The sequence below is a fragment of the Adiantum capillus-veneris genome, chromosome 5 (assembly GCF_014529385.1).
Source record: "Adiantum capillus-veneris isolate H3 chromosome 5, ASM1452938v2, whole genome shotgun sequence".
NCBI lineage: Eukaryota > Viridiplantae > Streptophyta > Polypodiopsida > Polypodiales > Pteridaceae > Adiantum > Adiantum capillus-veneris.
The window spans coordinates 154338736-154353284 of NC_140935.1; positions in this window are offsets into that span (position 1 = coordinate 154338736).

The window sequence follows — 14549 nt, forward strand, 5'->3', positions numbered from 1 at the left end:
GCTCTAGTGTAGATGCAACATGCATACCACTAGGGCTAGAGCCACGATGACACTTTTGATGCAGGTATCGAGTGATGACCTGCATGGCTCCACAATGCACCGTGCCAGTGTCAGTCATCACACGATTGACAACTCCCACTACAAATGCACTAATCGCATAAGCAAGATCAGGTCTCGAGACCAAAAGGTCAGACATGAGAGACCCGAAAGCCAACGAAACATGCACTATGTGTGCCAACCTATCCCTGTCAGCAATCTCAGTGCCATATGCATCCTCATCAAGAACCACCTGACTATGCATCACCGTTTCAGTATCGTTTGGCAAAGGCATATCTGCTAAGAATGACTGCAAAACCAAAAGATCAGCACCATTGCAATCACACACATATGTCTGAAGGACACTGTCACCCTCAAACGTATCAAATGCATCATAGAGCAATGCATCAATCTCTAGCTCAACTGATGACTGACAAAGATGTGCATCCCCAGAGATACCACTATCTGCGTGAACATCACCACAAAACAAATGCACAACTTGCTCTCCATGCAGCACATCCGCAAAAGAGACACGCTTCGTCTCTCGCTCTAAACATGATTGCAAATACATAGAGACTACACCACCTCGTGTGTCATAAATATGCAAAGGGTATACCAGATCCCTCCTAGCACCTCTGGTTATCACTGGCTATCACCAGTGATCTCCGATGCATCTTAAACGACCGCTCTCCAAGAAGTACACAATGTCTACTACTCTGCAATTGACGCATTGAAATGAGACTCTGGCTGAATTTTGGTACATAACGTACATCTCGTAGCATAAGCAATGCATCGCTAGGTAAAGACATGCATATATCTCAAGCACCCTCTATGTCATATGTTGAATCATCAGCAAACTACACACAACCAAGTCTCCCACTAGAAAAGGAGCAAAATAAATCACGATGTGGCGTCACGTGAAAAATTGTATGCTCATCTAGTAGAAAACGCGTAGACAATGTGCTGTCCCACGACACAAAGTAGTCTGAAGGCAAGCTAGATTCAAAAGTGATATGCCCGTCACATGCATACTCTCTAGCATCTGTCCTCGTAGTAGCACCATGCATCTGTCTCATACGCCTGAAGCAATGGTGCCTAATATGCCCATCGTGGCTACAGTGCCAACATGTCAGTTGCGATCGTGATCGAGATCCGCCTCTAACTTGAAGCGTCTCCATATCCATGCCAAAACTATGGCAAACAACCACTGAGTGCCAAATGCAATTAAGACACAATTGCAAACCATGCGCATAAACAAATAAACTTACAAGAAAAATCCAATAGAGTTTCGGCAGTATTTGGCTATCTAACCATAATAACCATACATGCCATAAACATGCTCAAAACCATGAGCAAATCATGCGCAAAATACGCACTCAAGCATACATGAGCTACCCCAAAGTCTCAACTCCCTAAACTTGAAAAACAATCCTGTAATCTGAAACACAAAGTGCATCAACTGCACTCTACAAGCGAGGCATATACTAGCATAAACTTGGATGCAAACTAACCAATGGAAAGCTTATTATGCTTATCCTTTATGTAGATGACATGCTTATTGTTGGTCATTCCAAGAAGGACATTGCTGACTTGAAAACCAAGCTAAAAAGTCAATTTGACATGAAAGATTTGGGCGAAGCCAATCACTTTTTGGGTATGCGCATTACTCGTGACTGTAAGAAAAGGTTGTTGTACCTTTCTCAAAAAGAGTATGTGCACAAGGTTCTTTATCGTTTCAACATGCAGAAGGGGAAGGCTTTGAGTACTCCATTGCCTGCATATTTGAAACTTAGCAAGCATGATTGTCCCAAATGTGCTGAGGAAAAAGTTGCAATGGCTAAGGTTCCTTATGCTTCAGCTTGTGATAGTCTTATGTATGCCATGGTGGCTACAAGACCTGACATTGCACATGCAGTGGGTTGTCAACAGATTTATGTCTAACCCTGGTAAAAAGCATTGGGATTCTCAGATACTTGAGTGGCAATGCAGATAGACAATTATGCTATGGTCGTAACGAGTCATCCATTCGGGGATTTGTACACAGTGATTATGCAGGTTGTGTTGACAGTCGTAAATCAACAACATGTTGGATTTACACATTTGCTGGTTGTACTATTTCTTGGATATCCGTTCTTCAAGGTTGTACATCCATTTCTACCACAGAGGCAGAGTATGTTGCATTGAGTGAGGCATGCAAAGAAGCTATTAGGCTTGCTCGTCTAGTGAAAGATCTTGGATTGGAGCAGTGTACACCAGTTCTTCATCGTGGCAGTTAGAGTGCTATTGCCTTGGCTAACAATCCAGTGTTTCATTCCAGAACAACACATATTGATGTGTGTTATCACTTCTATCGTGAATGCCTGGCAAACAAGAGCCTTTATTTAATGAAGATTCCTACATCAGAGAACACAGTGGATGCACTCACTAAAAGTCTCTCCAGCCATCAATTTCATCACTGTTGTGAGTTGATGGGCATTGGGTGAAGAGCGGTTCTCTTCCATTCTTGTGGTCTCCCACATTGGCCATCAAGTGAGAGAATGTTAGGTTTAATGGCCATGTGGCCGACCGCACATCACTAATTTCTACTAACCCAAAGTGTAGAGCTATACACTTGTGTGAGCCACTAACACTAAGTACAATGTGTATACTGCCTTAGTGCATAAGATAGAGAAGAAAGAAAGGGGGCACACAACAGTGTGTGTCGGCTCTCCCCCTCCAACTTGTGTGTGTGGCTATGGTGATGTGCGTAGTATGAGTGTGTGTGCGTATTCCTCTTCCTCTTTTGTTGTGCTCCCGGCTCCTCTCCTTCATCTCAATGTACATAACCTGTGATGAATCCACTCTCGAATCCTGAGAGTCCACAGAAATGCATACACCTACAAAGTGTTCTCAATGGATGCACATAAATTTGTTGAAAATCTCAACCCACACTCTCTTCACTGAGAGAAAAACATCAATGCGCAAAACAAGAGGATGAAAAATCTCAATCCGAGCTCTTTGAATGTAGCAAATCACCATAATAGGCATACATAATCTTCAGCTTTCCAAACACCCTGCAACCGGTCAGCCCATATCTCCCAAATCGTTCAGAATTTGCAGGAACTTCCTTCTACTCAGTTGTAGACCACACAAAAAGAGTTGAGATCTATGGGAATGGACCTGAATTGTGATGTTTTTACAGGTCAAAACAAACCTGTAAAAATTTGCAGCTGTGTACCCTATACGTGCAGGTAGTCTGAGTGATGTATTTCAAAATTGGTAAAGATTTCGAGAAAACTTTATTCTGCAAAATTGAAGAGGACAAAAAACCGTTGGAAACAGAGAGAATCGTCTTGAACAAAGACATTTTGATAGGCCAAAACAGATTTGCAAAAATGTGCTGTAGTTTTTGCTGCTTCTCCGCCTGCTTTCCCGTTGAGCTTTAATGGTGCTCCCAATCCCTGAGCTCTAATACCAATTGAAAGAGAGGAGCTGGGAGCACAGCGAAAGAGGAAGAGGAATATGCACGCACACTCACACACACACACCACCATAGCCACATACACATGTTGGAGGGGGAGAGCCAACACACACTGTGTGCCCCTTTCTTTCTTCTCTATCTTATGCATTAAGGCACAATACACATTGTACTTAGTGTTACTGGCTCACACAAGTGTATAGTTGTACACTTAGGGTTAGTAGCAGTTGGTGATGGGCGATCGGTCACATGACCATTAAACCTAACAATATATATTAAACCAAAAAATTAAAAAAGATCATTGCTTTATACATTTAGATTTAGAAAGTTTTTAATTATTAATTTGCTAAATTTTTTGGGGCTATTTGCTAGATACAATAGTGGTAAGATATGTTCAAGGGATATTGATTTATTAATGATGTTCCTCATTGATAAAACTAAACATATGATCTAGGGAATATGGAATAATGTACACCATGGTCGTAAGTTTTATTTACTTAAACGCACTCAAATAGTTTCAAAGTCAGGTCACTAGCAAATATATTGTAGCTTATACCATGTCTTGTCCATTGGTCACAATTACACAAATCTTCCGGTTAAGGGAGTGTACAAATTTTCATCCTAAAGTAGTTTCATTCATTTAGGCAACCACAACTAACATTGCAAATCTGTTGGTTTAGGTAACACCAACCTTATAGTGCAAATTCGTCGGTTTAGGCAATACGACCTCAATGTAGAATTGCCGATTTAAACAGGCCAACCTCAATGCATATTTGCAAGTTTAGGCATCAATAGTGTAGATTTGTTGGTTTAGGCGGCACACTCAATTGGCGTTGATTTGCCATTTAGGCAACACCGATTATAAAATCATATTGTAGTGGCTGACCACTACTATTGTTAGAGTGACTTTGTTAATTCGGGGTATATGATGGTCATTGAATGATGAATGTGACTAATGATATCCTGATACATCAGAATATTACACAGGTTGTTTATTCTAGTGGTATGGTACACAAGAATATGTAGTATGGGGTGATTGAAGGCATAAGCAAATTAGATTATTTAAGTTTGTAAGTTTGTTTTTTATATGTAATTTTATAATACATTAACACATCGGTTCATTGAGGGAATATTGAGGAGTAGCCTTTGACCCTGCTTGGTGTCGATCTTCTTCTCTCACCTCTCCTTTTCATGCATGCATGTGTAGCGCTTCGCTCTTAGAGGCGTGCATGTACACACTCTCGTGTTCTCCCTCTCACTTTCGCTCTTTCTTGCATCATGTGACCGTCATCAAAAGTATATGATACTCCCAATGCTAAGCATGGGATTTGTTAGTGCAATGATTCCAACATGAATCGGTGCATGTCGCACAAAACATGTTAAAAGGCTCAATGCATGTTATGCAAGTAATAGAATTGACACCTTTTGTACACATGCATTTTTGGTCGCGGCCAAAGAAGGTGAGACTTGCGTGAGCAAACAATTAACGTGATGCTCTTTGGATTGTCCCAAGGCTTGTCAAATGGTGCCTCATACTCACACGGTGGGACAGTTTAACTCTGCAAATCTTAGGATGATATGCTAATCCAACTTGGAGTCTTTTGACCTTCATAGCTAAGGCTCTCTCCTCTCTCTCCTACATGCTCTTTACTTAAAAGCTTAGTGGACTCAAAGTTTGTTTGTCCCAATGTCCCTCAAGCCTTCTTGGCTAGCAACTACTACATGTCTTAAAGAGGTTATAGTAGTTTGTGCATATGACACCGATATGGTTGAAAGTGATAGGAGTGCAATCAAGATCATGCCATCTATTCATGTTTAGAGAAACTAGTTCTTGGGGCTAGGGAAGTGCACGATGCATGTGTGTGGAGAGGGGAGAGGAGACATAGAGCGAGGTGGAACCACATTGCCCACAAGGGAGTAGAGCGTGCTTAGTTTCTTATTGTATATATGTAAGAAGGAAATGAGTTACATGGTTAGTGATAGTGATGTAGGGTGTTAGTCATGGGCGGCTACTATGGGCCCCTTTAACCCAACAATCACCCACTCAAAGACCAATGTGACCGTAAGTGGCTATGATTAAAGTTAGTATGTAAGATCGTGAAGAGTGACAACTTCACCATTGTATAGTTGTGTTCACCTTACATCCATTAACTCGATGCAATGTGTGAATCTCTCCGTAGTTAGGTTCTTTTTAAGAGCATCCACTAGGTTTTCATCAGTGTGGACCTTGATAAGCTCCAATCGCTTATCCATCAACCCATCTCAAATCATGAGACGATACCTTACCTCAATGTGCTTCAATTTGGTGTAAACCACAGTCTTCCTTACCGAAGCAATGCAATATGACTATCACAATGCAAAAACTGAAACTTGTTGAATGTCTAAGTCTCCCACTAGATGTGCCAACCATATAGCTTCCTTGGTGCATTTGATGGTGCAATGTACTCACCCTATGTAGTGGAAGAAGACATATTATCTTGGAGAGAAACTTGACTCCACCCGCAAATATGAATATGTACCCAGACCTCTATTTTCTTTGCCAACTGCATAATCTGCATCCGTGTAACCAATAATAGATGCATCGTTATTGTTGAATCATTTGCACTTGCTCATTGTACCCTTCAATTACCTAAGGATATGTTTCATTGCTATCCAATGTTGTTTGCCAGGATTATCCATATACCAACTAACCACTCCCATTGCAAATACAATGTCTTCACCATAGCATACATGAGACTATTTACAACTGAAGAATATGACACACTTGCAATTTTTGCTCTCTCGAAATCTAACTTGGGAGAATCTTCTTACATAGGTTCAAATATGATGGCAGTGGGGTACTCACCATTGTCCGCCCTTACTCTATCTCTCTGAGATCTCTCTTGATATCCATACCAATAAAATGATTTGCTTCCCCAAATCCTTCATGGCAGAGTTTTTGCTCAACAATTTGCTTCAATTTGGCAATCTCCTCGGTAGACTTTCTTGCAATTAGCATGTCATCTACATATAAGATGAGAATGAGTAGTGAAATTTCACTGAGTTTTTGTGTATACAAGCAGTGATCCTCTTGACTCCTTTATAACCCCTAGGACTGCATAAGGTATCAAACTTATGATACCATTGCCTTGAACCCCGCTTTAAGACATAAAGAGCTTCTTTGAGTTTGCCTACAAGTTCCTCCATGCCAGGCTGCTCAAAACCTTCAGGTTGCTTCATGTAAACATCCTCCTCAAGATCCCCATGAAGATAGGCGGTTTTCACATCCATTTGGACAAGCTCCATGTCCTCGGTGGCTACAAGCCTAAGCATCGGAGCGTAGTCATCTCCAGGCGGTTTTCACATCCATTTGGACAAGCTCCATGTCCTCAATGGCTACAAGCCCAAGCACCACGAGCAAGAGAATTTCATAAAAATCAACTCCGTTCTACTGCTCGAACCCCTTAGCAACCAATCTAGCCTTGTACTTAAGCTTAGGATCCTCATATTTAAACATCTTCTTGTAAACCCATTTTCAAGGTAAGACTTGTTTGCCTTCTAGCAACTCAACTAAGCTCCATGTCTCATTGTTGACAATTGAGTTATAATCTGATTACGTGGCCTACTTTCACTTGACCTTTCATCCATCTGCATGGATTGTTTGTAAATAAGATGACTCATCCCAATCAATTGGCATGACATAGTCCAACCCTAGTTGAAATTGCTTAGGTGGATGCAAGGATCTACGTCTCAACAATTGATTGTTGCTCTCTACCCCATCACTTGGAGCATTGCTAGTGGAAGGTGCATCATTAGTCTTTTGAGTTTTCATTGAATTTGAGGCAACATCCTCGAATGTGACTTTTTTGTTCTCAACCTCTTTGATAGGCTTCTTGTGCATCCTCGACTCAATGCCCAAATGAACTATGAATGAATTTACAAGATTTCAGGTACCAAAGATGATATCCCATTTCTCCATTTGCACCGTAACCAATGAAAATACACTTGTGTGACTTTGGATCTAGTTTCTTTTGAAGTTCCTTTGGCACGTGTGCATATGCCTCACATCGAAAGAAACACAAATGATCATGGTGTGCTTCTTGATCTAGAGTTTGGTAATGCAATGGCGTATGAGGTGATTGATTGATGATGTGCATTGCTATCACTGCCTTTGCCCAAAAACCTTGAGTCATACTTGCTAGTGAAAGCATAGTTGTGACTTGCTACTGAATTATTGGATTTATCCTTTATGCAACTCCACTATGATTAGGTGTGCAAGGAGTGGTGAGCTAACTCTTAATACCTCTCTTGCTACAAAAATTATTGTCATAAAAACTAATATCTAATTCTCCCAAATAATTTTCTAATGTTAAACTGATCATTTAATATGGGAAAGTACCAGGGGAGTAAAAGCTAGAATATTGGTAATGCTGCCAGATCGATCTTGGTAGGGATCCAAAGGAGGGAAAATAGGGATCCAAAGGGGGGACAATCTTCAAAAGAGCAATGTGCTTCAATGGGGCTAAAAATACCTAAGGTTTAGCTCAATTAAGACCTCCATAGGCTAAAGTTCCAAAAACTAATTAAAAGTTGAGGAAAATTTGAATGGTTATGGGAAGACTAAAAAGTCCTCCCACATCCCTAGGAAGGAGGGGGCGAGCCCTAATGGTAGGGGATGAGAGAGAAACACACACACACAGACACACACACTCCCAAGCTCTTCCCAAAGGGAAGAATGGACACATGGCACGCTCCTAGCCCAGTTGCCCCCAATCTCCCCTCAAATTCTATTGGATGGCCATAGAGGTGGACCAATGAGGATTAGGCTAGAGTAAAATTAGTATAATCAATTTAAAAATGCTTGATAAAAGAACCAATAGAAATTAAGCTCCCTAGAAGACTATTAGACAGTCTATCAAGGGGTCCAATGAGCATCCAACAGCCTAATGGCTTGCTTGATTCCTATTGGTCAGAAGACTAAAATGTCCAATGAGAGTTTAAATAAAGTATTTAATCACCTAAAGCTCTCACAAAAGGAGAAAGGGGGACACATGTCACAAGGCTATACATTATGCTTCTTATTTGCTATTGGCTAAGCCTTGCATGAACCAATGGGAATCCAGCAAGAGCAAAAAGCAAGAGGGGTCGACCAAGTAGAGAGAGAGAGAGAGTTGGCATTTTTAGTCTAACTCACTTTTCTACAAACACACAACTCATGTGTTGCGCAAGAACTCCATCTCCTTCTCCAAGCATTGAGAAGTAGAGTCCCACACCAACAACTCTTGGCTATGGAATGCAAATCCAACCAAGAGCCAAGCTTCAATGGCATGCTCATCTCCTCCACCATGCTAATTACTAAGCTAAGCTATGCTATTAGAGTGATTATGTGAGGAGAATACTTCTTTCTCGTAAGATACGTCTTTTGCCTCTCAATCTTCCTCATTCCCTACTAGCTCTCACTATTTTTGAAGGTGTGTGAGGTCTTGGGACTGAGGCTAGGGACACTAGGTGTGTTTTTCAAGCATAATGTGGTGCATGAAGCTTCCATCTTCATTGCACCAATGAGTTTTGTCAAGGAACACAAAGTTTGTATTGCACAAAAGTCTCCTTTGATGGGAGAAGCTATAATACAAAGCCTTTTTGGAGGGGGGATCAGCTCCATGTAAATCCGGTCCTCAAATGTTGTTGTCAATTGTTCTATTTCTCTCTCTTTTCAAGTATTGTCTATGCTAAACTAGCCAGGTGTAAATTGCTATGTTGCTTTCTCAAATTAAGTACTCTCTTTATGCTCATTAGGAACTTGTTCTTAATGAAATTCTCACTATGTTATCAATTTCCGCTACACACAAGTTACTAGTGCATTAAATGTTACATTGGTATCAAAGCTATTGGTTTCTCTTTTCTTGCTCGAGAAGAGAGTTCCTAATGGCTTCAAAACAAAAATATTCATTAAGTAGTGCGCAAGGGCACTAAGAAACACTTATGCAATGCAATGACACTTAGAAAATGCTAAAGGAAAAGATAAGAAAAGGAAAACACAAATGTCTATGATGTGCACTCGACCATCTCTTTTATATGGAGGTGAAATGTCTTTTGACTTTTCATTTCCATGACTTTTCATTTTCTATACTCACCCTTCACTTATGCATTTGAAATGTTTTGAGAGAATTTTTATTTTTCTGAGATTGGGGAGACCTAATTGCTACAAATGGTTGGTGTTATTGATTGCAAAAGAGTAAGTAGAATAGGGAATTTTCATCCTTGAAGCACGCCTGCTTTATGCAGTTAATGAGGATACCGTCGAGAGCTATGGTCTTAATAATGGAGTCCTACGGGGCTTGCCTATGGCTTAACCATTATTGAGCTATTAGAAGCTTGATAGGCACCAATGATGTCTTGGCTTTGTTAAACCCTCTCTTCTATTCCTTGCAATTAAAAATATTTGAGCCATGGGTATAGATGCTTGAGTGCTTATCTTTGAAGGTAAAGAGGAGTAGCAACTAGGGCTTGAAGTGCCAAAGTACAAGTAAAAATTTACACCTAAAATTTGCTAGTATGATTGACGAAGGAAAAGAGATTGAAATGAATGTACATAGCTTTGACTTTGCTAATGAAAGAGCAACTAATGATGCCCCTATGCTTGTAAACTATCTTGTTTCTAGGCTTCAACAAGCCCTGGGCAATCCATCCCTCCAAGGTGAAGTGCTACAGCAATTGTGCACCCATGGTATTCTCCAAACTCCCCACCAAGAAGAGAGAGTACCTAGGAAAGCTCCTGGTGAGACTTCCAAAAGAGGACACTCTCCAATAAGGAAAGAAGAGCAAGATCTGTACGAAGGGCTCAAAAACCTACTACTAGATGAGGCATCTCCCTCTCAAAGGAGAACCCAAGTCTCAATGATAGAGCCCCACCCCCATTGAAAGAACGAGAAAGAAGCAAGTCTCCTGCTACCTTGGCGGAGATGGCTCCATGAAGACGAAGGGACTCTCCAACACCCCCTGAACGGACAAGACCATCGCATACTCATCTTCACCATAATTCAAAGAGGGAAGAGAAAAAACAAGAGAAGAAAAAGGTGAGAAAGAGGTCACCCTCTTCTCCATCTTCTTCATCCTCCTTATCTTCTGAAGAAAGTGATGATGCAGACAAGGAGTAACAAGGAAGAAAAAGGCGAGAAAGAGTTCACCCGCTTCTCCATCCTCCTCATACTCTTCTGTTGCGGAAGCTAATCACACCACCCATAAAGTGCATGTAACAACCTAGATCAACATAATGTCAATCGAGGACACAGATGACACGATAGGCACACGGAGGAAATCTCTTTAGCTTGTCAGGCTGAGACCATCCTACACATACAACTCTTCGGAAGGCCAACTAAACCACAACCTAGAATCTCACTGCTCTTAATTACACCACCTAGCCACATACACACAACGGAAGGAAACTCTCTAAATCATACCAGAATCGTACGAAACTTAAGGAACACCATCCTCTCACTAGGATACACCTGTCCCTAAGCCTCTACACTCCAAATCCTAGCTCTAGACCCATCTATAAAAAATGTGTATAAAGAGAAAGCCGAATATTGAAAGTATATGAAACTGAAATCTAAGAGTACCTATGCGTAGCTTATGTCGCCACGATTCTAATGAGTACTTGCAGGCGAAAAACAAACATCATTTGATATACTTACGGCCGCAAAGAGCTCGTAGATATGCGAGTACGTTTGCTCCGTTCCGTGAGGAATGCTGGCCATTGTCGCTGCGTAGCTCTTGCTGAGGCTAGCGCGATGGTGAAGTCAGATCTACAATGTGATGAACGAGCGGGGAGTTTCTCTCTCACACATAGTCGACGGTAGCTTGAAACTTATGATTATGAGAAAGTTCTGTTTACAAAATGAACCGACCCCCATTTTATATACTTTTTTCCAATTTGGATTGGAACCTTGTTTTAAAAAATCATCAAAATAGGGTACATTTCTTGAAGCAAAAGTCTTCTTCAGGTCCCCTTAGCCTAGACTTTCATTTGATTCCAATGGACCCCTCATGCAATATGAAAGCATGACATTGCGCCTTGATAAATTTTTGTAATCATCCTTGTAATAATGCATTAAAATAAGTGTATCTTTCAAAATCATGCAAGTTAGTGTCCTACTAGGATTTGCTTCCTTCCTAGTCGCTATTAAATGTTGGAATTAGGGTTGCAGAGAAATGCACACAACTTGGAGAAGACGAAGGAAGCTCAAGGCACACAATAGAGAGTGTGTTACTTAGTATGCAATGGAGAGATAGATAGCCCTAGAGTGATGGGCGTATATATAATGCTCAGGGGAAAAAACCTCCTAAAGAGGGAAAAAATGCCCCAACGGTCCTAGTGTGTTCACACACATCACTACCACATGTATATGATAACAAATCCCCCCTGGAGTGATGTGGTGAACGAGAGCTGGCACATGAGTAAAGGGAAGTGCCATGCCTTGAGAACATGATCAGTCCACAAAGGGGAGTAAGCCCAAAGCTTTGCGAAAAGCTTCAAGCTTCTCACGAAACAATGCCTTTGTAAAAAGATCTGCAAGGTTGTCCTGTGTTGGCACATAAGCCAAGTTGATCTCTCCTGTTGAGAGCCTCTCCCTGACATAGTGGTAATGCACCTCAATGTGATTTGTAAGAGCATGAAAAGTGGGTTCCTTGCAATTGCCAATGCACTCTGACTGTCAGTGTAGATAGTGTTGGCGGTGTCTTGTCCAACACCCAAATCAGCCATAAGGCGTCTGAGCCATACACACTCAACCGTAGCTGTGAAGACTGCCCTGTACTCAGCCTCACAACTCAAAGTGGCCACAGTAGGTTGCTTCTTGCTCAACCATGATATACATGAACTGCCAAGCATGAAACAAAAACCACTTGTGGACACTCGCGTGGCAAAACAACCAGCCTAATCTGAGTTTGAAAAAGCATGTAAGTCTGGCGGCAATGATCCCCCCTTGGGATAAAACAAGCCAAGATATAAAGTGCCACTAAGGTAGCGGAAAATCCTCTTGACAGCCTGCCAATGCTTAGACCCTGGGCTATGCATAAATCTGCTGACTTGGTGAGACTGCAAACTGAATATATGGCCTCGTGTTGCATACATAAATGAGGCAGCCAACAACAGTTTGGTAAAGAGTGACATCAGCGGGATCGCCAGCATCATGTAGACTCAACTTCAAACCTATTTCCATGAGAGTGGCAATAGGTTTGCAATCCTCAAGTCCAAACTTACATAGCAATGTCTCTATGTAACTTTTCTGACACAAGGCAATACCACCATCACACTGCTTAAACTGTATACCCAAGTGATGATGCAACAGCCCCAAATCTTTCATCTTGAAAGTAGCATTCAAATCAACCTTAAATTCAGCAATATGTCTCTCATTTGGTCCAGTGATCAACAAATCATCAACATCAAGAACCACAATGAGAAGTCCATCACCCTCACGCTTTACATACAATGTGCTTTCTGTTGGACTGTTACGAAAGCCTCGTTTAACCAAATGAGTGTCAGCTTTCTCATACCAAGCACGAGGAGATTGCTTCAACCCATACAAAGCCTTCTTACATCTGCACACTTTGTCCTCTTGTCCTTTTATGACAAAACCGCGAGGCTGCGTTACATAAACTTCCTCAAATATGTCACCATTCAAGAAAGCAGTAACAATGTCTGATTGATGTACATCCCAACCAAAATGAGTTGCCAATGCACATAGAAAAAGCATAGTAGTCATACGACCAGTGGGAGCAAAAGTCTCTTCATAATCTATGCCTTTTTGTTGTGCATAACCCTTTGCAACAAGTCGAGCCTTATGGCGATCGATCTCACCATCCAGCTTGCGTTTCAACTTGTAAACCCACTTCGTACCAATGGACGTTATGCCAGGAGGCAAATCACATAAAGTCCATGTGTCATTTTCTATAAGTGCATCATATTCTGATTGCATGGCAGCCATCCAATTTTCTGAATTCTGTGCTTCATCAAAAGACAGAGGCTCCTCAACATCATGTAAGCTAGACACAACCAAAGCATAACAATCTGATGCATAAGATGCATGGCGAGAGCCTGAACGAGTACAACTAGCCAAAGGTGCATCCAATTTACTGTCACGCAAAGTGTGCACCAACCATTTTGGCATACCTCTAGCCTACTCATTTTCGGCCCTTTTCCTCATCAAGTACATCATGTACATTTGCATCAATAATAGACTAATCTGTTACATTTTCAGAAACCCCCATGGGCTGTACATTTGCCTCATTGGAAATTACATTCGTATTTCCACCACTAAAAAGAGGCAACAAAGTGTCATAAATGTCCTGTGAGCTTACATTACCGTCTCTAGTACATGACAGCAAGGGTTGAACATAATCTTCCACAAACACTACATCCCGTGAAACCAGAATACGCTTTGTTTGCGGATGATATAACCTATAACCTTTGCTTTCAGCACTATAACCAACAAAAATACACTACAACATAACCCAAAGTTATCAACGCTTTATATATCGACACCTGTGCCTTTCCACGCTCATATCGACGTACTTACCGTCCGTCGATATACGCGTCGATATGACTGTGGATATACGCATCGAAAGACTAAGTTTCCCACGTGTATATCGACACACGTATCGACGGAAGTAATTTGGGGGAAAAAAAGCCGAACCTGCGCAAAGGGACCATTTTCGCCCTCAACGCGCGTGTTCTCAGATCTTGGCCGAAACCTGCTGCGAGGTATTATGGCACTCTTTCCCCCCCCTAACCCCTCTCTCTCTCCCCCCACATCGTGTGTGTGTGTGTGTGTAGGGGGGGGAGAGAGAGAGAGAGAGAGAGAGAGAGAGAGAGAGAGAGAGAGAGAGAAGTGTGTGTGCGTGTAGGAAATTAAAGAGAGAGATAGAGAGCGGTGTGTGTGTGTAGGAAAGAGAGAGAGAGAGAGAGAGAGAGAGAGAGAGAGAGAGAGAGAGAGAGAGAGAGAGAGAGAGAGAGAAGTGTGTGTGTGTGTAGGAAAGAGAGAGAAAGAGAGAAGTGTGTGTGCGTGTAGGAAATCAA